Source organism: Schistocerca serialis, chromosome 11, assembly GCF_023864345.2.
Source record: "Schistocerca serialis cubense isolate TAMUIC-IGC-003099 chromosome 11, iqSchSeri2.2, whole genome shotgun sequence".
Lineage (NCBI taxonomy): Eukaryota > Metazoa > Arthropoda > Insecta > Orthoptera > Acrididae > Schistocerca > Schistocerca serialis.
The window spans coordinates 9,190,122-9,215,910 of record NC_064648.1 but is presented as its reverse complement, the minus strand read 5'-3'; positions in this window follow the sequence as shown (position 1 = coordinate 9,215,910).

The window sequence follows — 25,789 nt, the reverse complement described above, 5'->3', positions numbered from 1 at the left end:
TCTATAACTAGTGTCACAGGTATGGTTCAAAACATGGACAGTAAGATGAGTCAGTTTTCTTGTACTTAAGTCGGCATTGTGCTTTTTTGTATTTAATTCCGATGCAATTTCTGTGTTTCATCGTCAATAAGAAAGTCAGAGGGATACAGTAAACCTGAAGTGAAGCATCGAAATCTATAACTAGAGTCACAGGAATGGTTCAAATATTAGACAGTAAGAAGAGTCCGTTTTCTTGTACTTAAGTCGGCATTGTGCCTTTTCAATTTAATTCCGATGCAATTTCTGTGTTTCATCGTCAATAAGAAAGTCAGAGGGATACAGTAAACCTGAAGTGAAGCATCGGAATCTATAACTAGTGTCACATGAATGTCTCAAACATAGACAGTAAGAAGAGTCAGTTTTCTTGTACATATGTCGGCATTGTGCCCTTTGTATTTAATTCCGATGCCATTTCTGTATTTCATCGTCAATAAGAAGGTCTGATGGATACAGTAAACCTGAAGTGAAGCATCGGAATCTATAACTTGTGTCACAGGAATGGTTCAAGACATAGACAGTGAGAAGAGTCAGTTTTCTTGTACTTAAGTCGGCATTGTGCCTTTTGAATTTAATTCCGAAGCAATTTCTGTGTTACATCGTCAATAAGAAGGTCAGAGGGATACGGTAAACCGGAAGTGAAGCATCGGAATCTATAACTAGTGTCACCGGCATTGTTCAACACATAGACAGTAAGAAGAGTCAGTTTTCTTGTACTTAAGTCGGTATTGTGCCTTTTGTATTTAATTCCGACACAATATCTGTGTTTCATCGTCAACAAGAAGGTCAGAGGGATACAGTAAACCTGAAGTGAAGCATCGGAATCTATAACTAGTGTCACAGGTATGGTTCAAAACATAGACAGTTAGAAGAGTCAGTTTTCTTGTACTAAAGTCGGCATTGTGCCTTTTGTATTTAACTCCGATGAAATTTCTGTGTTTCATCGTCAATAGGAAGGTCAGAGGGATACAGTAAACCTGAAGTGAAGCATCGGAATCTATAACTAGTGTCTCAGGAATGGTTCAAACATAGACAGTAAGAAGAGTCAGTTTTCTTGTACTTAAGTCGGCATTGTGCCTTTTGTATTTAATTCCGATGCAATTTCTGTGATTCATCGTCAATAAGGAGGTCAGAGGGATACAGTAAACCTGAAGTGAAGCATCGGAATCTATAACTAGTGTCTCAGGAATGGTTCAAACATAGACAGTAAGAAGAGTTAGTTTTCTTGTACTTAAGTCGGCCTTGTGCCTTTTGTATTTAATTCCGATGCAATTTCTGTGTTTGATCGTCAATGAGAAGGTCAGAGGGATGCAGTAAACCTGAAGTGATGCATCGGAATCTATAACTAGTGTCACGGGAATTGTTCAATCATAGACAGTAAGAAGAGTCAGTTTTCTTGTACTTAAGTCGGCATTGTGCCTTTTGTATTTAATTCCGATGCAATTTCTGTGTTTCATCGTCAATAAGAAAGTCAGAGGGATACAGTAAACCTTAAGTGAAGCATCGGAATCTATAACTAGTGTCACATGAATGTCTCAAATATAGACAGTAAGAAGAGTCAGTTTTCTTGTACATAAGTCGGCATTGTGCTCTTTGTATTTAATTCCGATGCCATTTCTGTGTTTCATCGTCAATAAGAAGGTCTGATGGATTCAGTAAACCTAAAGTGAAGCATCGGAATCTATAACTAGTGTCACAGGAATGGTTCAAGACATAGACAGTGAGAAGAGTCAGTTTTCTTGTACTGAAGTCGGCATTGTGCATTTTGTATTTAATTCCGATGCAATTTGTGTGTTTCATCGTCAATAAGGAGGTCAGAGGGATACAGTAAACCTGCAGTGAAGAATCGGAATCTATAACTAGTGTCACAGGAATGGTTCAAAACATAGACAGTAAGAAGAGTCAGTTTTCTTGTACTTAAGTCGGCATTGTGCCTTTTGTATTTATTTCCGATGCAATTTCTGTGGTTCATCGTCAATAAGAAGGTCAGAGGTATACAGTACACCTGAAGTGAAGCATCGGAATCTATAACTAGTGTCACAGGTATGGTTCAAAACATGGACAGTAAGATGAGTCAGTTTTCTTGTACTTAAGTCGGCATTGTGCTTTTTTGTATTTAATTCCGATTCAATTTCTGTGTTTCATCGTCAATAAGAAAGTCAGAGGGATACAGTAAAGCTGAAGTGAAGCATCGAAATCTATCACTAGAGTCACAGGAATGGTTCAAAACTTAGACAGTAAGAAGAGTCCGTTTTCTTGTACTTAAGTCGGCATTGTGCCTTTTGTATTTAATTCCGATGCAATTTCTGTGTTTCATCGTCAATAAGAAGGTCAGAGGGATGCAGTAAACCTGAAGTGAAGCATCGGAATCTATAACTAGTGTCACGGGAATGGTTCAATCATAGACAGTAAGAAGAGTCAGTTTTCTTGTACTTAAGTCGGCATTGTGCCTTTTGTATTTAATTCCGATGCAATTTCTGTGTTTCATCGTCAATAAGAAGGTCAGAGGGATGCAGTAAACCTGAAGTGAAGCATCGGAATCTATAACTAGTGTCACGGGAATGGTTCAATCATAGACAGTAAGAAGACTCAGTTTTCTTGTACTTAAGTCGGCATTGTGCCTTTTGTATTTAATTCCGATGCAATTTCTGTGTTTCATCGTCAATAAGAAGGTCAGAGAGATGCAGTAAACCTGAAGTGAAGCATCGGAATCTATAACTAGTGTCACGGGAATGGTTCAATCATAGACAGTAAGAAGGTCAATTTTCTTGTACTTAAGTCGGCATTGTGCTTTTTGTATTTAATCCGATGCAATTTCTGTGTTTCATCGTCAATAAGAAGGTCGGAGGGATACGGTAAACCTGAAGTGAAGCAACGGAATCTATAACTAGTGTAACAGGAATTGTTCAAAACATAGACAGTAAGAAGAGTCAGTTTTCTTGTACTTAAGTCGGCATTGTGCCTTTTGTATTTAATTCCGATGCAATTTCTGTGTTTCATCGTCAATAAGAAGGTCAGAGGGATACAGTAAACCTGCAGTGAAGAATCGGAATCTATAAATAGTGTCACATGATTGGTTCAAAACATAGACAGTAAGAAGAGTCAGTTTTCTTGTACTTAAGTCGGCATTGTGCCTTTTGTATTTATTTCCCTTGCAATTTCTGTGGTTCATCGTCAATAAGAAGGTCAGAGGTATACAGTAAACCTGGAGTGAAGCATCGGAATCTATAACTAGTGTCACAGGTATGGTTCAAAACATGGACAGTAAGATGAGTCAGTTTTCTTGTACTTAAGTCGGCATTGTGCTTTTTTGTATTTAATTCCGATGCAATTTCTGTGTTTCATCGTCAATAAGAAAGTCAGAGGGATACAGTAAACCTGAAGTGAAGCATCGAAATCTATAACTAGAGTCACAGGAATGGTTCAAATCTTAGACAGTAAGAAGAGTCCGTTTTCTTGTACTTAAGTCGGCATTGTGCCTTTTCTATTTAATTCCGATGCAATTTCTGTGTTTCATCATCAATAAGAAACTGAGAGGGATACAGTACACCTGAAGTGAAGCATTGGAATCTATAACTAGTGTCACAGGAATGGTTCAAATCATAGACAGTAAGAAGAGTCAGTTTTCTTGTACTTAAGTCGGCATTGTGCCTTTTGTATTTAATTCCGATGCAATTTCTGTGTTTCATCGTCAATAAGAAGGTCAGAGGGATGCAGTAAACCTGAAGTGAAGCATCGGAATCTATAACTAGTGTCACGGGAATGGTTCAATCATAGACAGTAAGAAGAGTCAGTTTTTTGTACTTAAGTCGGCATTGTGCCTTTTGTATTTAATTCCGATGCAATTTCTGTGTTTCATCGTCAATAAGAAAGTCAGAGGGATACAGTAAACCTGAAGTGAAGCATCGGAATCTATAACTAGTGTCACATGAATGTCTCAAACATAGACAGTAAGAAGAGTCAGTTTTCTTGTACATATGTCGGCATTGTGCCCTTTGTATTTAATTCCGATGCCATTTCTGTATTTCATCGTCAATAAGAAGGTCTGATGGATACAGTAAACCTGAAGTGAAGCATCGGAATCTATAACTTGTGTCACAGGAATGGTTCAAGGCATAGACAGTGAGAAGAGTCAGTTTTCTTGTACTTAAGTCGGCATTGTGCCTTTTGTATTTAATTCCGAAGCAATTTCTGTGTTACATCGTCAATAAGAAGGTCAGAGGGATACGGTAAACCGGAAGTGAAGCATCGGAATCCATAACTAGTGTCACCGGCATTGTTCAACACATAGACAGTAAGAAGAGTCAGTTTTCTTGTACTTAAGTCGGTATTGTGCCTTTTGTATTTAATTCCGACACAATATCTGTGTTTCATCGTCAACAAGAAGGTCAGAGGGATACAGTAAACCTGAAGTGAAGCATCGGAATCTATAACTAGTGTCACAGGTATGGTTCAAAACATAGACAGTTAGAAGAGTCAGTTTTCTTGTACTAAAGTCGGCATTGTGCCTTTTGTATTTAACTCCGATGCAATTTCTGTGTTTCATCGTCAATAGGAAGGTCAGAGGGATACAGTAAACCTGAAGTGAAGCATCGGAATCTATAACTAGTGTCTCAGGAATGGTTCAAAGATAGACAGTAAGAAGAGTCAGTTTTCTTGTACTTAAGTCGGCATTGTGCCTTTTGTATTTAATTCCGATGCAATTTCTGTGATTCATCGTCAATAAGGAGGTCAGAGGGATACAGTAAACCTGAAGTGAAGCATCGGAATCTATAACTAGTGTCTCAGGAATGGTTCAAACATAGACAGTAACAAGAGTCAGTTTTCTTGTACATAGGTCGGCATAGTGCCTTTTGTATTTAATTCCGATGCAATTTCTGTGTTTCATCGTCAATAAGAAAGTCAGAGGGATACAGTAAACCTGAAGTGAACATCGGAATCTATAACTAGTGTCACATGAATGTCTCAAACATAGACAGTAAGAAGAGTCAGTTTTCTTGTACATAAGTCGGCATTGTGCCCTTTGTATTTAATTCCGATGCCATTTCTGTATTTCATCGTCAATAAGAAGGTCTGATGGATACAGTAAACCTGAAGTGAAGCATCGGAATCTACAACTAGTGTCACAGGAATGGTTCAAGACATAGACAGTGAGAAGAGACAGTTTTCTTGTACTTAAGTCGGCATTGTGCCTTTTGTATTTAATTCCAATGCAATTTCTGTGTTTCATCGTCAACAAGAAGGTCAGAGGGATACAGTAAACCTGCAGTGAAGAATCGGAATCTATAAATAGTGTCAGATGAATGTTTCAAAACATAGACAGTAAGAAGAGTCAGTTTTCTTGTACTTAAGTCGGCATTGTGCCTTTTGTATTTATTTCCGATGCAATTTCTGTGGTTCATCGTCAATAAGAAGGTCAGAGGTATACAGTAAACCTGAAGTGAAGCATCGGAATCTATAACTAGTGTCACGGGAATGGTTCAATCATAGACAGTAAGAAGAGTCAGTTTTCTTGTACATAGGTCGGCATAGTGCCTTTTGTATTTAATTCCGATGCAATTTCTGTGTTTCATCGTCAATAAGAAAGTCAGAGGGATACAGTAAACCTGAAGTGAACATCGGAATCTATAACTAGTGTCACATGAATGTCTCAAACATAGACAGTAAGAAGAGTCAGTTTTCTTGTACATAAGTCGGCATTGTGCCCTTTGTATTTAATTCCGATGCCATTTCTGTATTTCATCGTCAATAAGAAGGTCTGATGGATACAGTAAACCTGAAGTGAAGCATCGGAATCTACAACTAGTGTCACAGGAATGGTTCAAGACATAGACAGTGAGAAGAGACAGTTTTCTTGTACTTAAGTCGGCATTGTGCCTTTTGTATTTAATTCCGAAGCAATTTCTGTGTTTCATCGTCAATAAGAAGGTCAGGGGGATACAGTAAACCTGAAGTGAAGCATCGGAATCTATAAATAGTGTCACATGAATGTTTCAAAACATAGACAGTAAGAAGAGTCAGTTTTCTTGTACTTAAGTCGGCATTGTGCCTTTTGTATTTATTTCCGATGCAATTTCTGTGGTTCATCGTCAATAAGAAGGTCAGAGGTATACAGTAAACCTGAAGTGAAGCATCGGAATCTATAACTAGTGTCACGGGACTGGTTCAATCATAGACAGTAAGAAGAGTCAGTTTTCTTGTACATAGGTCGGCATAGTGCCTTTTGTATTTAATTCCGATGCAATTTCTGTGTTTCATCGTCAATAAGAAAGTCAGAGGGATACAGTAAACCTGAAGTGAACATCGGAATCTATAACTAGTGTCACATGAATGTCTCAAACATAGACAGTAAGAAGAGTCAGTTTTCTTGTACATAAGTCGGCATTGTGCCCTTTGTATTTAATTCCGATGCCATTTCTGTATTTCATCGTCAATAAGAAGGTCTGATAGATACAGTAAACCTGAAGTGAAGCATCGGAATCTACAACTAGTGTCACAGGAATGGTTCAAGACATAGACAGTGAGAAGAGACAGTTTTCTTGTACTTAAGTCGGCATTGTGCCTTTTGTATTTAATTCCGAAGCAATTTCTGTGTTTCATCGTCAATAAGAAGGTCAGGGGGATACAGTAAACCTGAAGTGAAGCATCGGAATCTATAACTACTGTCACAGGAACGGTTCAAAACATAGACAGTAAGAAGAGTCAGTTTTCTTGTACTTAAATCGGCATTGTGCCTTTTGTATTTAATTCCGATGCAATATCAGTGTTTCATCGTCAATAACAAGGTCAGAGCGATACAGTAAACCAGGAGTGAAGCATCGGAATCTATAACTAGTGCCACAGGAATGGTTCAAAACATAGACAGTAAGAAGATCAGTTTTCTTGTACTTAAGTCGGCATTGTGCCTTTTGTATTTAATCCGATGCAATTACTGTGTTTCATCGTCAATAAGAAGGTCAGAGGGATACGCTAAACCTGAAGTGAAGCATCGGAATCTATAACTAGTGTCACCGGCATTTTTCAACACATAGACAGTAAGAAGATTCAGTTTTCTTGTACTTAAGTCGGTATTGTGCCTTTTGTATTTAATTCCGACGCAATATCTGTGTTTCATCGTCAATAAGAAGGTCAGAGGGATACAGTAAACCTGAAGTGAAGCATCGGAATCTATAACTAGTGTCACAGGTATGGTTCAAAACATAGACAGTTAGAAGAGTCAGTTTTCTTGTACTAAAGCGTCATTGTGTCTTTTGTATTTAACTCCGATGCAATTTCTGTGTTTCATCGTCAATAAGAAGGTCAGAGGGATACAGTAAACCTGAAGTGAAGCATCGGAATCTATAATAAGTGTCACAGGAATGGTTCAAGCCATAGACAGTGAGAAGAGTCAGTTTTCTTGTACTTAAATCGGCATTGTGACTTTTGTATTTAATTCCGATGCAATTTCTGTGTTTCATCGTCAATAAGAAGGTCAGAGGGATGCAATAAACCTGAAGTGAAGCATCGGAATCTATAACTAGTGTCACAGGAATGTTTCAATCATAGACAGTAAGAAGAGTCAGTTTTCTTGTACTTAAGTCGGCATTGTGCCTTTTGTATTTAATTCCGATGCAATTTCTGTGTTTCATCGTCAATAAGAAAGTCAGAGGGATACAGTAAACCTGAAGTGAAGCATCGCAATCTATAACTAGTGTCACATGAATGGTTCAAACATAGACAGTAAGAAGAGTCAGTTTTCTTGTACTTAAGACGGCATTGTGACTTTTGTATTTAATTCCGAAGCAATTTCTGTGTTTCATCTTCAATAAGAAGGTCCTGGGGATACAGTAAACCTGAAGTGAAGCATCGGAATCTATAACCACTGTCACAGGAATGGTTCAAAAAATAGACAGTAAGAAGAGTCAGATTTCTTGTACTTAAATCGGCATTGTGCCTTTTGTATTTAATTCCGATGCAATTTCTGTGTTTCATCGTCAATAAGAAGGTCAGAGGGATACAGTAAACCTGAAGTGAAGCAGCAGAATCTATAACTAGTGTCACATGAATGGTTCAAAACATAGACAGTAAGAAGGTCAATTTTCTTGTACTTAAGTCGGCATTGTGCTTTTTGTATTTAATCCGATGCAATTTCTGTGTTTCATCGTCAATAAGAAGGTCGGAGGGATACGGTAAACCTGAAGTGAAGCAACGGAATCTAAAACTAGTGTAACAGGAATTGTTCAAAACATAGACAGTAAGAAGAGTCAGTTTTCTTGTACTTAAGTCGGCATTGTGCCTTTTGTATTTAATTCCGATGCAATTTCTGTGTTTCATCGTCAATAAGAAGGTCAGAGGGATACAGTAAACCTGCAGTGAAGAATCCCGAATCTATAACTAGTGTCACATGAATGGTTCAAAACATAGACAGTAAGAAGTGTCAGTTTTCTTGTACTTAAATCGGCATTGTGCCTTTTGTATTTAATTCCGATGCAATATCAGTGTTTCATCGTCAATAACAAGGTCAGAGCGATACAGTAAACCAGGAGTGAAGCATCGGAATCTATAACTAGTGTCACAGGAATGGTTCAAAACATAGACAGTAAGAAGATCAGTTTTCTTGTACTTAAGTCGGCATTGTGCCTTTTGTATTTAATCCGATGCAATTACTGTGTTTCATCGTCAATAAGAAGGTCAGAGGGATACGGTAAACCTGAAGTGAAGCATCGGAATCTATAACTAGTGTCACCGGCATTGTTCAACACATAGACAGTAAGAAGAGTCAGTTTTCTTGTACTTAAGTCGGTATTGTGCCTTTTGTATTTAATTCCGACGCAATATCTGTGTTTCATCGTCAATAAGAAGGTCAGAGGGATACAGTAAACCTGAAGTGATGCATCGGAATCTATAACTAGTGTCACAGGTATGGTTCAAAACATAGACAGTTAGAAGAGTCAGTTTTCTTGTACTAAGGTCGGCATTGTGTCTTTTGTATTTAACTCCGATGCAATTTCTGTGTTTCATCGTCAATAAGAAGGTCAGAGGGATACAGTAAACCTGAAGTGAAGCATCGGAATCTATAACTAGTGTCACAGGAATGGTTCAAGCCATAGACAGTGAGAAGAGTCAGTTTTCTTGTACTTAAGTCGGCATTGTGCCTTTTGTATTTAATTCCGAAGCAATTTCTGTGTTTCATCGTCAATAAGAAGGTCATGGGGATACAGTAAAGCTGAAGTGAAGCATCGGAATCTATAACTAGTGTCACAGGAATGGTTCAAAACATAGACAGTAAGAAGAGTCAGTTTTCTTGTACTTAAGTCGGCATTGTGCCTTTTGTATTTAATTCCGATGCAATTTCTGTGTTTCATCGTCAATAAGAAAGTCAGAGGGATACAGTAAACCTTAAGTGAAGCATCGGAATCTATAACTAGTGTCACATGAATGTCTCAAACATAGACAGTAAGAAGAGTCAGTTTTCTTGTACATAAGTCGGCATTGTGCCCTTTGTATTTAATTCCGATGCCAATTCTGTGTTTCATCGTCAATAAGAAGGTCTGATGGATTCAGTAAACCTGAAGTGAAGCATCGGAATCTATAACTAGTGTCACAGGAATGGTTCGAGACATAGACAGTGAGAAGAGTCAGTTTTCTTGTACTTAAGTCGGCATTGTGCCTTTTGTATTTAATTCCGAAGCAATTTCTGTGTTTCATCGTCAATAAGAAGGTCATGGGGATACAGTAAACCTGAAGTGAAGCATCGGAATCTATAACTACTGTCACAGGAATGGTTCAAAACATAGACAGTAAGTAGAGTCAGTTTTCTTGTACTTAAATCGGCAGTGTGCCTTTTGTATTTAATTCCGATGCAATATCAGTGTTTCATCGTCAATGACAAGGTCAGAGCGATACAGTAAACCAGGAGTGAAGCATCGGAATCTATAACTAGTGTCACAGGAATGGTTCGAAACATAGACAGTAAGAAGAGTCAGTTTTCTTGTACTTATGTCGGCATTGTGCCTTTTGTATTTAATTCCGATGCAATTTCTGTGTTTCATCGTCAATAAGAAGGTCAGAGGGATGCAATAAACCTGAAGTGAAGCATCGGAATCTATAACTAGTGTCACAGGAATGTTTCAATCATAGACAGTAAGAAGAGTCAGTTTTCTTGTACTTAAGTCGGCATTGTGCCTTTTGTATTTAATTCCGATGCAATTTCTGTGTTTCATCGTCAATAAGAAAGTCAGAGGGATACAGTAAACCTGAAGTGAAGCATCGCAATCTATAACTAGTGTCACATGAATGGTTCAAACATAGACAGTAAGAAGAGACAGTTTTCTTGTACTCAAGTCGGCATTGTGCCTTTTGTATTTAATTCCGAAGCAATTTCTGTGTTTCATCTTCAATAAGAAGGTCCTGGGGATACAGTAAACCTGAAGTGAAGCATCGGAATCTGTAACTACTTTCACAGGAATGGTTCAAAAAATGGACAGTAGGAAGAGTCAGATTTCTTGTACTTAAATCGGCATTGTGCCTTTTGTATTTAATTCCGATGCAATTTCTGTGTTTCATCGTCAATAAGAAGGTCACAGGGATACAGTAAACCTGAAGTGAAGCAGCAGAATCTATAACTAGTGTCACATGAATGGTTCAAAACATAGACAGTAAGAAGGTCAATTTTCTTGTACTTAAGTCGGCCTTGTGCTTTTTGTATTTAATCCGATGCAATTTCTGTGTTTCATCGTCAATAAGAAGGTCGGAGGGATACGGTAAACCTGAAGTGAAGCAACGGAATCTATAACTAGTGTAACAGGAGTTGTTCAAAACATAGACAGTATGAAGAGTCAGTTTTCTTGTACTTAAGTCGGCATTGTGCCTTTTGTATTTAATTCCGATGCAATTTCTGTGTTTCATCGTCTATAAGAAGGTCAGAGGGATACAGTAAACCTGCAGTGAAGAATCCCGAATGTATAACTAGTGTCACATGAGTGGTTCAAAACATAGACAGTAAGAAGAGTCAGTTTTCTTGTACTTAAGTCGGCATTGTGCCTTTTGTATTTATTTCCGATGCAATTTCTGTGGTTCATCGTCAATAAGAAGGTCAGAGGTATACAGTAAACCTGAAGTGAAGCATCGGAATCTATAACTAGTGTCACAGGTATGGTTCAAAACATGGACAGTAAGATGAGTCAGTTTTCTTGTACTTAAGTCGGCATTGTGCTTTTTTGTATTTAATTCCGATGCAATTTCTGTGTTTCATCGTCAATAAGAAGGTAAGAGGGATACAGATAAGATGAAGTGAAGCATCGGAATCTGTAACTACTGTCACAGGAATGGTTCAAAAAATTGACAGTAAGAAGAGACAGACTTCTTGTACTTAAATCGGCATTGTGCCTTTTGTATTTAATTCCGATGCAATTTCTGTGTTTCATCGTCAATAAGAAGGTCAGAGGGATACAGTAAACCTGAAGTGAAGCAGCAGAATCTATAACTAGTGTCACATGAATGGTTCAAAACATAGACAATAAGAAGAGTCAGTTTTCTTGTACTTAAGTCGGCATTGTGCTTTTTGTATTTAATCCGATGCAATTTCTGTGTTTCATCGTCAATAAGAAGGTCGGAGGAATACGGTAAACCTGAAGTGAAGCAACGGAATCTATAACTAGTGTAACAGGAGTTGTTCAAAACATAGACAGTAAGAAGAGTCAGTTTTCTTGTACTTAAGTTGGCATTGTGCCTTTTGTATTTAATTCCGATGCAATTTCTGTGTTTCATCGTCAATAAGAAGGTCAGAGGGATACAGTAAACCTGCAGTGAAGAATCCCGAATCTATAACTAGTGTCACATGAATGGTTCAAAACATAGACAGTAAGAAGAGTCAGTTTTCTTGTACTTAAGTCGGCATTGTGCCTTTTGTATTTATTTCCGATGCAATTTCTGTGGTTCATCGTCAATAAGAAGGTCAGAGGTATACAGTAAACCTGAAGTGAAGCGTCGGAATCTATAACTAGTGTCACAGGTATGGTTCAAAACATGGACAGTAAGATGAGTCAGTTTTCTTGTACTTAAGTCGGCATTGTGCTTTTTTGTATTTAATTCCGATGCAATTTCTGTGTTTCATCGTCAATAAGAAAGTCAGAGGGATACAGTAAACCTGAAGTGAAGCATCGATATCTATAACTAGAGTCACAGGAATGGTTCAAAACTTAGACAGTAAGAAGCGTCCGTTTTCTTGTACTTAAGTCGGCATTGTGCCTTTTCTATTTAATTCCGATGCAATTTCTGTGTTTCAAGGTCAATAAGAAAGTGAGAGGGATACAGTAAACCTGAAGTGAAGCATCGGAATCTATAACTAGTGTCACAGGAATGGTTCAAATCATAGACAGTAAGAAGAGTCACTTTTCTTGTACTTAAGTCGGCATTGTGCCTTTTGTATTTAATTCCGAAGCAATTTCTGTGTTTCATCGTCAATAAGAAGGTCAGAGGGATGCAGTAAACCTGAAGTGAAGCATCGGAATCTATAACTAGTGTCACGGGAATGGTTCAATCATAGACAGTAAGAAGAGTCAGTTTTCTTGTACTTAAGTCGGCATTGTGCTTTTTGTATTTAATTCCGATGCAATTTCTGTGTTTCATCGTCAATAAGAAAGTCAGAGGGATACACTAAACCTGAAGTGAAAAATCGGAATCTATAACTAGTGTCACATGAATGTCTCAAACATAGACAGTAAGAAGAGTCAGTTTTCTTGTACATAAGTCGGCATTGTGCCCTTTGTATTTAATTCCGATGCCATTTCTGTGTTTCATCGTCAATAAGAAGGTCTGATGGATACAGTAAACCTGAAGTGAAGCATCGGAATCTATAACTAGTGTCACAGGAATGGTTCAAGACATAGACAGTGAGAAGAGTCAGTTTTCTTGTACTTAAGTCGGCATTGTGCCTTTTGTATTTAATTCCGAAGCAATTTCTGTGTTTCATCGTCAATAAGAAGGTCAGGGGGATACAGTAAACCTGAAGTGAAGCATCGGAATCTATAACTAGTGTCACAGGAATTGTTCAAAACATAGACAGTAAGAAGAGTCAGTTTTCTTGTACTTAAATCGGCATTGTGCCTTTTGTATTTAATCCGATGCAATTTCTGTGTTTCATCGTCAATAAGTAGGTCAGAGGGATACGGTAAACCTGAAGTGAAGCATCGGAATCAATAACTATTGTCACCGGCATTGTTCAACACATAGACAGTGAGAAGAGTCAGTTTTCTTGTACTTATGTCGGTATTGTGCCTTTTGTATTTAATTCCGACGCAATATCTGTGTTTCATCGTCAATACGAAGGTCAGAGGGATACAGTAATCCTGAAGTGAAGCATCGGAATCAATAACTAGTGTCACAGGTATGGTTCAAAACATAGACAGTTAGAAGAGTCAGTTTTCTTGTACTAAAGTCGGCATTGTGCCTTTTGTATTTAACTCCGATGCAATTTCTGTGTTTCATCGTCAATAAGAAGGTCAGAGGGATACTGTAAACCTGAAGTGAAGCATCGGAATCTATAACTAGTGTCTCAGGAATGGTTCAAACATAGACAGTGAGAAGAGTCAGTTTTCTTGTACTTAAGTCGGCATTGTGCCTTTTGTTATTAATTCCGATGCAATTTCTGTGATTCATCGTCAATAAGGTGGTCAGAGGGATACAGTAAACCTGAAGTGAAGCATCGGAATCTATAACTACTGTCACAGGAATGGTTCAAAACATAGACAGTAAGTAGAGTCAGTTTTCTTGTACTTAAATCGGCAGTGTGCCTTTTGTATTTAATTCCGATGCAATATCAGTGTTTCATCGTCAATAACAAGCTCAGAGCGATAGAGTAAACCAGGAGTGAAGCATCGGAATCTATAACTAGTGTCACAGGAATGGTTCAAAACATAGACAGTAAGAAGAGTCAGTTTTCTTGTACTTATGTCGGCATTGTGCCTTTTGTATTTAATTCCGATGCAATTTCTGTGTTTCATCGTCAATAAGAAGGTCAGAGGGATGCAATATACCTGAAGTGAAGCATCGGAATCTATAACTAGTGTCACAGGAATGCTTCAATCATAGACAGTAAGAAGAGTCAGTTTTCTTGTACTTAAGTCGGCATTGTGCCTTTTGTATTTAATTCCGATGCAATTTCTGTGTTTCACCGTCAATAAGAAAGTCAGAGGGATACAGTAAACCTGAAGTGAAGCATCGCAATCTATAACTAGTGTCACATGAATGGTTCAAACATAGACAGTAAGAAGAGTCAGTTTTCTTGTACTTAAGTCGGCATTGTGCCTTTTGTATTTTATTCCGAAGCAATTTCTGTGTTTCATCTTCAATAAGAACGTCCTGGGGATACAGTAAACCTGAAGTGAAACATCGGAATCTGTAACTACTGTCACAGGAATGGTTCAAAAAATGGACAGTAAGAAGAGTCAGATTTCTTGTACGTAAATCGGCATTGTGCCTTTTGTATTTAATTCCGATGCAATTTCTGTGTTTCATCGTCAATAAGAAGGTCAGAGGGATACAGTAAACCTGAAGTGAAGCAGCAGAATCTATAACTAGTGTCACATGAATGGTTCAAAACATAGACAGTAAGAAGGTCAATTTTCTTGTACTTAAGTCGGCATTGTGCTTTTTGTATTTAATCCGATGCAATTTCTGTGTTTCATCGTCAATAAGAAGGTCGGAGGGATACGGTAAACCTGAAGTGAAGCAACGGAATCTATAACTAGTGTAACAGGAGATGTTCAAAACATAGACAGTAAGAAGAGTCAGTTTTCTTGTACTTAAGTCGGCATTGTGCCTTTTGTATTTAATTCCGATGCAATTTCTGTGTTTCATCGTCAATAAGAAGGTCAGAGGGATACAGTAAACCTGCAGTGAAGAATCCCGAATCTATAACTAGTGTCACATGAATGGTTCAAAACATAGACAGTAAGAAGAGTCAGTTTTCTTGTACTTAAGTCGGCATTGTGCCTTTTGTATTTATTTCCGATGCAATTTCTGTGGTTCATCGTCAATAAGAAGGTCAGAGGTATACAGTAAACCTGAAGTGAAGCATCGGAATCTATAACTAGTGTCACAGGTATGGTTCAAAACATGGACAGTAAGATGAGTCAGTTTTCTTGTACTTAAGTCGGCATTGTGCTTTTTTGTATTTAATTCCGATGCAATTTCTGTGTTTCATCGTCAATAAGAAAGTCAGAGGGATACAGTAAACCTGAAGTGAAGCATCGAAATCTATAACTAGAGTCACAGGAATGGTTCAAAGCTTAGACAGTAAGAAGCGTCCGTTTTCTTGTACTTAAGTCGGCATTGTGCCTTTTCTATTTAATTCCGATGCAATTTCTGTGTTTCAAGGTCAATATGAAAGTGAGAGGGATACAGTAAACCTGAAGTGAAGCATCGGAATCTATAACTAGTGTCACAGGAATGGTTCAAATCATAGACAGTAAGAAGAGTCACTTTTCTTGTACTTAAGTCGGCATTGTGCCTTTTGTATTTAATTCCGAAGCAATTTCTGTGTTTCATCGTCAAGAAGAAGGTCAGAGGGATGCAGTAAACCTGAAGTGAGGCATCGGAATCTATAACTAGTGTCACGGGAATGGTTCAATCATAGACAGTAAGAAGAGTCAGTTTTCTTGTACTTAAGTCGGCATTGTGCTTTTTGTATTTAAATCCGATGCAATTTCTGTGTTTCATCGTCAATAAGAAAGTCAGAGGGATACAGTAAACCTGAAGTGAAACATCGGAATCTATAACTAGTGTCACATGAATGTCTCAAACATAGACAGTAAGAAGAGTCAGTTTTCTTGTACATAAGTCGGCATTGTGCCCTTTGTATTTAATTCCGATGCCATTTCTGTGTTTCATCGTCAATAAGAAGGTCTGATGGATACAGTAAACCTGAAGTGAAGCATCGGAATCTATAACTAGTGTCACAGGAATGGTTCGAGACATAGACAGTGAGAAGAGTCAGTTTTCTTGTACTTAAGTCGGCATTGTGCCTTTTGTATTTAATTCCGAAGCAATTTCTGGGTTTCATCGTCAATAAGAAGGTCAGGGGGATACAGTAAACCTGAAGTGAAGCATCGGAATCTATAACTACTGTCACAGGAATGGTTCAAAACATAGACAGTAAGAAGAGTCAGTTTTCTTGTACTTAAATCGGCATTGTGCCTTTTGTATTTAATTCCGATTCAATATCAGTGTTTCATCGTCAATAACAAGGTCAGAGCGAGACAGTAAACCAGGAGTGAAGCATCGGAATCTATAACTAGTGTCACAGGAATGGTTCAAAACATAGACAGTAAGAAGATCAGTTTTCTTGTACTTAAGTCGGCATTGTGCCTTTTGTATTTAATCCGATGCAATTTCTGTGTTTCATCGTCAATAAGAAGGTCAGAGGGATACGGTAAACCTGAAGTGAAGCATCGGAATCAATAACTAGTGTCACCGGCATTGTTCAACACATAGACAGTAAGAAGAGTCAGTTTTCTTGTACTTAAGTCGGTATTGTGCTTTTTGTATTTAATTCCGACGCAATATCTGTGTTTCATCGTCAATACGAAGGTCAGAGGGATACAGTAAACCTGAAGTGAAGCATCGGAATCTATAACTAGTGTCTCAGGAATGGTTCAAACATAGACAGTAAGAGGAGTTAGTTTTCTTGTACTTAAGTCGGCATTGTGCCTTTTGTATTTAATTCCGATGCAATTTCTGTCTTTCATCGTCAATGAGAAGGTCAGAGGGATGCAGCAAACCTGAAGTGATACATCGGAATCTATAACTAGTGTCACGGGAATGGTTCGATCATAGACAGTAAGAAGAGTCAGTTTTCTTGTACTTAAGTCGGCATTGTGCCTTTTGTATTTAATTCCGATGCAATATCTGTGTTTCATCGTCAATAAGAAAGTCAGAGGGATACAGTAAACCTTAAGTGCTGCATCGGAATCTATAACTAGTGTCACATGAATGTCTCAAACATAGACAGTAAGAAGAGTCAGTTTTCTTGTACATAAGTCGGCATTGTGCCCTTTGTATTTAATTCCGATGCAATTTCTGTGTTTCATCGTCAATAAGAAGGTCAGAGGGATGCAGTAAACCTGAAGTGAAGCATCGGAATCTATAACTAGTCTCACAGGAATGTTTCAAACATAGACAGTAAGAAGAGTCAGTTTTCTTGTACTTAAGTCGGCATTGTGCCTTTTGTATTTAATTCCGATGTAATTTCTGTGTTTCATCGTCAATAAGAGAGTCAGAGGGATACAGTAAACCTGAAGTGAAGCATCGCAATCTATAACTAGTGTCACATTAATGGTTCAAACATAGACAGTAAGAAGAGTCAGTTTTCTTGTACTTAAGTCGGCATTGTGCCTTTTGTATTTAATTCCGAAGCAATTTCTGTGTTTCATCTTCAATAAGAAGGTCCGGGGGATACAGTAAACCTGAAGTGAAGCATCGGAATCTATAACTACTGTCACAGGAATGGTTCAAAAAATAGACAGTAAGAAGAGTCAGATTTCTTGTACTTAAATCGGAATTGTGCCTTTTGTATTTAATTCCGATGCAATTTCTGTGTTTCATCGTCAATAAGAAGGTCAGAGGGATACAGTAAACCTGAAGTGAAGCATCTGAATCTATAACTAGTGTCACAGGAATGGTTCAAAGCATAGACAGGAAGAAGAGCCAGACTTCTTGTACTTGAGTCGGCATTGTGCCTTTTGTATTTAATTCCGATGCAATTTCTGAGTTTCATCGTCAATAAGAAGGTCAGAGGGATACAGTAAACCTGAAGTGAAGCATCGGAATCTATAACTAGTGACACAGGTATGGTTCAAACCTTAGACAGTAAGAAGAGTCAGTTTTCTTGTACTTAAGTCGGCATTGTGCCTTTTGTATTTGATTCCGATGCAATTTCTGTGTTCATCGTCAATAAGAAGGTCAGAGGGATACGGTAAACCTGAAGTGAAGCATCGAAATCTACAACTAGTGTCACAGAAATGGCTCAAAGCATAGACAGTAAGAGGAGTCAGTTTCTTGTACTTGAGTATGCATTGTGCTTTAAGTATTTAATTTCGATGCATTTTCTGTGTTTCATCGTCAATAAGAAGGTCAGAGCGATACAGTAAACCTGATGTGAAGTATCGGAATCTAAATGTAGTGTCACAGGAATGGTTCAAAGCATAGACAGTAATAAGAGTCAGTTTTCATGTACTTAAGTCGGCATTGTGCATTTTGTATTTAATTCCGAAGCAATTTCTGTGTATCATCGTCAAAAAGAAGGTCAGAGGGATACAGTAAACTTGGAGTAAAGCATCAGAATCTATATGTAGTGTCACAGGAATGGTTCAAAACATAGATTGTAAGAAGAGTCAGTTATCTTGTACTTAAGTCGGCATTGTGCCATTTGTATTTAATTCCGAAGCAATTTCTGTGTTTCATCCTCCATAAATAGGGTCAGAGGGATACAGTAAAACTGAAGTGAAGCATCGGAATCTATAACTAGTGTCGCAGGAATGGTTCAAAACATAGACAGTAAGAAGAGTCTGTTTTCTTGTAGTTAAGTCGGCATTGTGGCGTTTGTATTTAAATCCGATGCAATTTCAGTGTTTCATCGTCAGTAAGAAGGTCAGAGGGATATAGTGAACCTGAAGTGAAGCATCGGATTCTATAACTAGTGTCACAGGAATGGTTCCAAACATAGACAGTAAGAAGGTCAATTTTCTTGTACTTAAGTCGGCATTGTGCTTTTTGTATTTAATCCGATGCAATTTCTGTGTTTCATCGTCAATAAGTTGTCGGAGGGATACGGTAAACCTGAAGTGAAGCAACGGAATCTATAACTAGTGTAACAGGAATTGTTCAAAACATAGACAGTAAGAAGAGTCAGTTTTCTTGTACTTAAGTCGGCATTGTGCCTTTTGTATTTAATTCCGATGCAATTTCCGTGTTTCATCGTCAATAAGAAAGTCAGAGGGATACAGTAAGCCTGCAGTGAAGAATCGGAATCTATAACTAGTGTCACATGAATGGTTCAAAACATAGACAGTAAGAAGAGTCAGTTTTCTTGTACTTAAGTCGGCATTGTGCCTTTTGTATTTATTTCCGATGCAATTTCTGTGGCTCATCGTCAATAAGAAGGTCAGAGGTATACAGTAAACCTGAAGTGAAGCGTCGGAATCTATAACTAGTGTCACAGGTATGGTTCAAAACATGGACAGTAAGATGAGTCCGTTTTCTTTTACTTAAGTCGGCATTGTGCTTTTTTGTATTTAATTCCGATGCAATTTCTGTGTTTCATCGTGAATAAGAAAGTCAGAGGGATACAGTAAACCTGAAGAGAAGCATCGAAATCTATAACTAGAGTCACAGGAATGGTTCAAAACTTAGACAGTAAGAAGAGTCCGTTTTCTTGTACTTAAGTCGGCATTGTGCCTTTTCTATTTAATTCCGATGCAATTTCTGTGTTTCATCGTTAATAAGAAAGTGAGAGGGATACAGTAAACCTGAAGTGAAGCATCGGAATCTATAACTAGTGTCACAGGAATGGTTCAAAGCATAACACAGTAAGAAGAGTCAGTTTTCTAGTACTTAAGTCGGCATTGTGCCTTTTGTATTTAATTCCGATGCAATTTCTGTGTTTCATCCTCAATAAGAAGGTCAGAGGGATACAGTAAACCTGAAGTGAAGCATCGGAATCTATAACTAGTGTCACAGGATTGGTTCAAAACATAGACAGTAAGAAGAGACAGTTTTCTTGTACTTAAGTAGGCATTGTGCCTTTTGTATTTAATTCCGATGCAATTTCTGTGTTTCATCGTCAATAAGAAGGTCAGAATGCATACAGTAAACCTGAAGTGAAGCATCGGAATCTATAACAAGTGTCACAGGAATGGTTCCAAACATAGACAGTAAGAAGGTCAATTTTCTTGTACTTAAGTCGGCATTGTGCTTTTTGTATTTAATCCGATGCAATTTCTGTGTTTCATCGTCAATAAGCTGTCGGAGGCATACGGTAAACCTGAAGTGAAGCAACGGAATCTATAACTAGTGTAACAGGAATTGTTCAAAACATAGACAGTAAGATGAGTCAGTTTTCTTTTACTTAAGTCGGCATTGTCCTTTTTTGTATTTAATTCCGATGCAATTTCTGTGTTTCATCGTGAATAAGAAAGTCAGAGGGATACAGTAAACCTGAAGAGAAGCATCGAAATCTATAACTAGAGTCACAGGAATGGTTCAAAACTTAGACAGTAAGAAGAGTCCGTTCTCTTGTACTGAAGTCGGCATTGTGCCTTTTCTATTTAATTCCGATGCAATTTCTGTGTTTCATCGTTAATAAGAAAGTGAGAGGGATACAGTAAACCTGAAGTGAAGCATCGGAATCTATAACTAGTGTCACAGGAATGGTTCAAAGCATAACACAGTAAGAAGAGTCAGTTTTCTTGTACTTAAGTCGGCATTGTGCCTTTTGTATTTAATTCCGATGCAATTTCTGTGTTTCATCCTCAATAAGAAGGTCAGAGGGATACAGTAAACCTGAAGTGAAACATCGGAATCTATAACTAGTGTCACAGGAATGGTTCAAAACATAGACAGTAAGAAGAGACAGTTTTCTTGTACTTAAGTAGGCATTGTGCCTTTTGTATTTAATTCCGATGCAATTTCTGTGTTTCATCGTCATTAAGAAGGTCAGAATGCATACAGTAAACCTGAAGTGAAGCATCGGAATCTATAACAAGTGTCACAGGAATGGTTCAAAACATAGACAGTAAGAAGAGTCAGTTTTCTTGTACTTAAGTCGGCATTGTGCCTTTTGTATTTAATTCCGATGCAATTTCTGTGTTCATCGTCAATAAGAAGGTCAGAGGGATACCTTAAACCTGAAGTGAAGCATCGGAATCTATAACTAGTGTCACAGGAATGGCTCAAAACATAGACAGTAAGAGGAGTCAGTTTTCTTGTACTTAAGTCTGCATTGTGCTTTTTGTATTTAATTCCGATGAATTTTCTGTGTTTCATCGTCAATAAGAAGGTCAGAGGGATACAGTAAACCTGATGTGAAGCATCGGAATCTATATGTAGTGTTACAGGAATGGTTCAAACATAGACAGTAAGAAGAGTCAGTTTTCTTGTACTTAAGTCGGCATTGTGCCTTTTATATTTAAATCTGATGCAATTTCTGTGTTTCATCGTCAATAAGAAGGTCAGAGGGATACAGTAAACCTGAAGTGAAGCATCGGAATCTATAACTAGTGTCACAGAAATGGTTCAAGGCATAGACAGTGAGGAGAGTCAGTTTTCTTGTACTTAAGTCGGTATTGTGCCGTTTGTATTTAATTCCGATGCAATTTTTGTGTTTCATCGTCAATAAGAAGGTCAGAGGGATACAGTAAACTTGAAGAGAAGCATCAACATCTATAACTACTGTCACAGGAATGGTTCAAAACATAGACAGTAAAAAGAGTCAGTTTTCTTGTACTTAAGTGGGCATTGTGCCATTTGTATTTAATTCCGATGCAATATCTGTGTTTCATCGTCAATAACAAGGTCAGAGGGATACAGTAAACCTGAAGTAAAGCATCGGAATCTATAACTAGTGTCACACGAATGGTTCAAAACATAGACTGTAAGAAGAGTCAGTTTTCTTGTACTTAAGTCGGAATTGTGCCTTTTGTATTTAACTCCGATGTAATTTCTGTGTTTCATCTTCAATAAGAAGGTCAGAGCGATACAGTAAACCTGAAGTGAAGCAGCAGAATCTATAACTAGTGTCACAGGAGTGGTTCAAAACATAGACAGTAAGAAGAGTCAGTTTTCTTGTACTTCAGAGGGCATTGAGCTTTTAGTATTTAATTCCGATGCAATTTCTGTGTTTCATCGTCAATAAGGTGGTCAGAGGGATACAGTAAACCTGAAGTGAAGCATCGGAATCTATAATTAGTGTCGCAGCAATAATTCACACATAGACAGTAAGAAGAGTCAGTTTTCTTGTACTTAAGTCGGCATTGTGCCTTTTGTATTTAATTCCGGAGCAATTTCTGTGTTTCATCGTCAATAAGAAGGTCAGAGGTATAAGGTAAACCTGAAGTGAAGCATCGGAATCTATAACTAGTGTCACAGGAATGGCTCAAAACATAGACAGTAAGAGGAGTCAGTTTTCTTGTACTTAAGTATGCATTGTGCTTATAGTATTTAATTCCGATGCATTTTCCGTGTTTCATCGTCAATAAGAAGGTCGGAGGGATACAGTAAACCTGATGTGAAGCCTCGGAAGAGTCCGTTATCTTGTACTTAAGTCGGCATTGTGCCATTTGTATTTAATTCCAAGCAATTTCTGTGTTTCATCCTCAATAAGTAGGGTCAGAGGGATACAGTAAACCTGAAGTAAAGCATCGGAATCCATAACGAGTGTCACATGAATGGTTCAAGACATAGACAGTAAGAAGAGTCAGTTTCCTTGTACTTAAGTCGGCATTGTACCTTTTGTATTTAATTCCGATGCAATTTCTGTGTTTCATCGTCAATAAGAAGGTCAGAGAGATACAATAAACCTGAAGTGAAGCATCGGATTCTATAACTAGTGTCACAGGAATGTTTCAAACATAGACAGTAAGAAGAGTCAGTTTTCTTGCACTTAAGTCGGCATTGTGCCTTTTCTAATTAATTTCGATGCAATTTCTGTGTTTCATCGTCAATAAGAAGGTCAGAGGTATACAGTAAACCTGAAGTGAAGCATCGGAATCTATAACTAGTGTCACAGGAATGGTTCAAAACATAGACATTATGAGGAGTCAGTTTTCTTGTACTTAAGTCGGCATTGTGCCTTTTGTATTTACTTCCGATGCAATTTCTGTGTTTCATCGTCAATAAGAAGGTCAGAGGCATACAGTAAACCTGATGTGAAGCATCGGAATCTATAACTAGTGTCACAGGAATGGTTCAAACCATAGACAGTAAGAAGAGTCAGTTTTCTCGTACTTAAGTCGGCATTGTGCCTTTTGTATTTAATTCCGATGCAATTTCTGTGTTTCGTCGTCAATAAGAAGGTCAGAGGGATATAGTGAACCTGAAGTGAAGCATCGGGTTCTATAACTAATGTCACAGGAATGGTTCAAAGCATAGACAGTAAGAAGATCAGTTTCCTTGTACTTAAGTCGGCATTGTGCCTTTTGTATTTACTTCCGATGCAATTTCTGTGTTTCATCGTCAATAAGAAAGTCAGAGGGATACAGTAAACCTGCAGTGAAGAATCGGAATCTATAACTCGTGTCACATGAATGGTTCAAAACATAGACAGTAAGAAGAGTCAGTTTTCTTGTACTTAAGTCGGCATTGTGCCTTTTGTATTTATTTCCGATGCAATTTCTGTGTTTCATCGTCAATAAGAAGGTCAGAGGTATACAGTAAACCTGAAGTGAAGCATCGGAATCTATAACTAGTGTCACAGGTATGGTTCAAAACATAGACAGTAAGATGAGTCAGTTTTCTTGTACTTAAGTCGGCATTGTGCTTTTTTGTATTTAATTTCGATGCAATTTCTGTGTTTCATCGTCAATAAGAAGGTCAGAGGGATACAGTAAACCTGAAGTGAAGCATCGGAATCTATAACTAGAGTCACAGGAATGGTCAAAACATAGACAGTAAGAAGAGTCCGTTTTCTTGTACTTAAGTCGGCATTGTGCCTTTTGTATTTAATTCCGATGCAATTTCTGTGTTTCATCCTCAATAAGAAGGTCAGAGGTATACAGTAAACCTGAAGTGAAGCATCGGAATCTATAACTAGTGTCACAGGAATGGTTCAAAGCATGGACAGTAAGAAAGTCAGTTTTCTTGTACTTAAGTAGGCATTGTGCCTTTTGTATTTAATTCCGATGCAATTTCTGTGTTTCATCGTCAATAAGAAGGTCAGAGGCATACAGTAAACCTGAAGTGAAGCATCGGAACCTATAACTAGTGTCACAGGAATGGTTCAAACCATAGACAGTAAGAAGAGTCAGTTTTCTTGTACTTAAGTCGGCATTGTGCCTTTTTTATTTAATTCCGATGCAAATTCTGTGTTTCATCGTCAATAAGAAGGTCAGAGGGATACAGTAAACCTGAAGTGAAGCATCGGATTCTATAACTAGTGTCACAGGAATGGTTCAAACATAGACAGTAAGAAGAGTCAGTTTTCTTGCACTTAAGTCGGCATTGTGCCTTTTCTAATTAATTTCGATGCAATTTCTGTGTTTCATCGTCAATAAGAAGGTCAGAGGTATACAGTAAACCTGAAGTGAAGCATCGGAATCTATAACTAGTGTCACAGGAATGGTTCAAAACATAGACATTATGAGGAGTCAGATTTCTTGTACTTAAGTCGGCATTGTGCCTTTTGTATTTAATTCCGAAGCAATTTCTGTGTTTCATCGTCAATAAGGAGGTCAAAGGGATACAGTAAACCTGAAGTGAAGCATCGGAATCTATAACTAGTGTCTCAGGAATGGTTCAAACATAGACAGTAAGAAGAGTTAGTATTCTTGTACTTAAGTCGGCATTGTGCCTTTTGTATTTAATTCCGATGCAATTTCTGTGTTTCATCGTCAATGAGAAGGTCAGAGGGATGCAGTAAACCTGAAGTGATACATCGGAATCTATAACTAGTATCACGGGAATGGTTCAATCATAGACAGTAAGAAGAGTCAGTTTTCTTGTACTTAAGTCGGCATTGTGCCTTTTGTATTTAATTCCGATGCAATTTCTGTGTTTCATCGTCAATAAGAAAGTCAGAGGGATACAGTAAATCTTAAGTGAAGCATCGGAATCTATAACTAGTGTCACATGAATGTCTCAAACGTAGACAGTAAGAAGAGTCAGTTTTCTTGTACATAAGTCGGCATTGTGCCCTTTGTATTTGATTCCGATGCAATTTCTGTGTTTCATCGTCAATAAGAAGGTCTGATGGATACAGTAAACCTGAAGTGAAGCATCGGAATCTATAACTAGTGTCACAGGAATGGTTCAAGTCATAGACAGTGAGAAGAGTCAGTTTTCTTGTACTTAAGTCGGCATTGTGCCTTTTGTATTTAATTCCGAAGCAATTTCTGTGTTTCATCGTCAATAAGAAGGTCAGGGGGATACAGTAAACCTGAAGTGAAGCATCTGAATTTATAACTACTGTCACAGGAATGGTTCAAAACATAGACAGTAAGTAGAGTCAGTTTTCTTGTACTTAAATCGGCATTGTGCCTTTTGTATTTAATTCCGATGCAATATCAGTGTTTCATCGTCAATAACAATGTCAGAGCGATACAGTAAACCAGGAGTGAAGCATCGGAATCTATAACTAGTGTCACAGGAATGGTTCAAAACATAGACAGTAAGAAGAGTCAGTTTTCTTGTACTTATGTCGGCATTGTGCTTTTTGTATTTAATTCCAATGCAATTTCTGTGTTTCATCGTCAATAAGAAGGTCAGAGGGATGCAGTAAACCTGAAGTGAAGCATCGGAATCTATAACTAGTGTCACAGGAATGTTTCAATCATAGACAGTAAGAAGAGTCAGTTTTCTTGTACTTAAGTCGGCATTGTGCCTTTTGTATTTAATTCCGATGCAATTTCTGTGTTTCATCGTCAATAAGAAAGTCAGAGGGATACAGTAAACCTTAAGTGAAGCATCGGAATCTATAACTAGTGTCACATGAATGACTCAAACATAGACAGTAAGAAGAGTCAGTTTTCTTGTACATAAGTCGGCATTGTGCCCTTTGTATTTA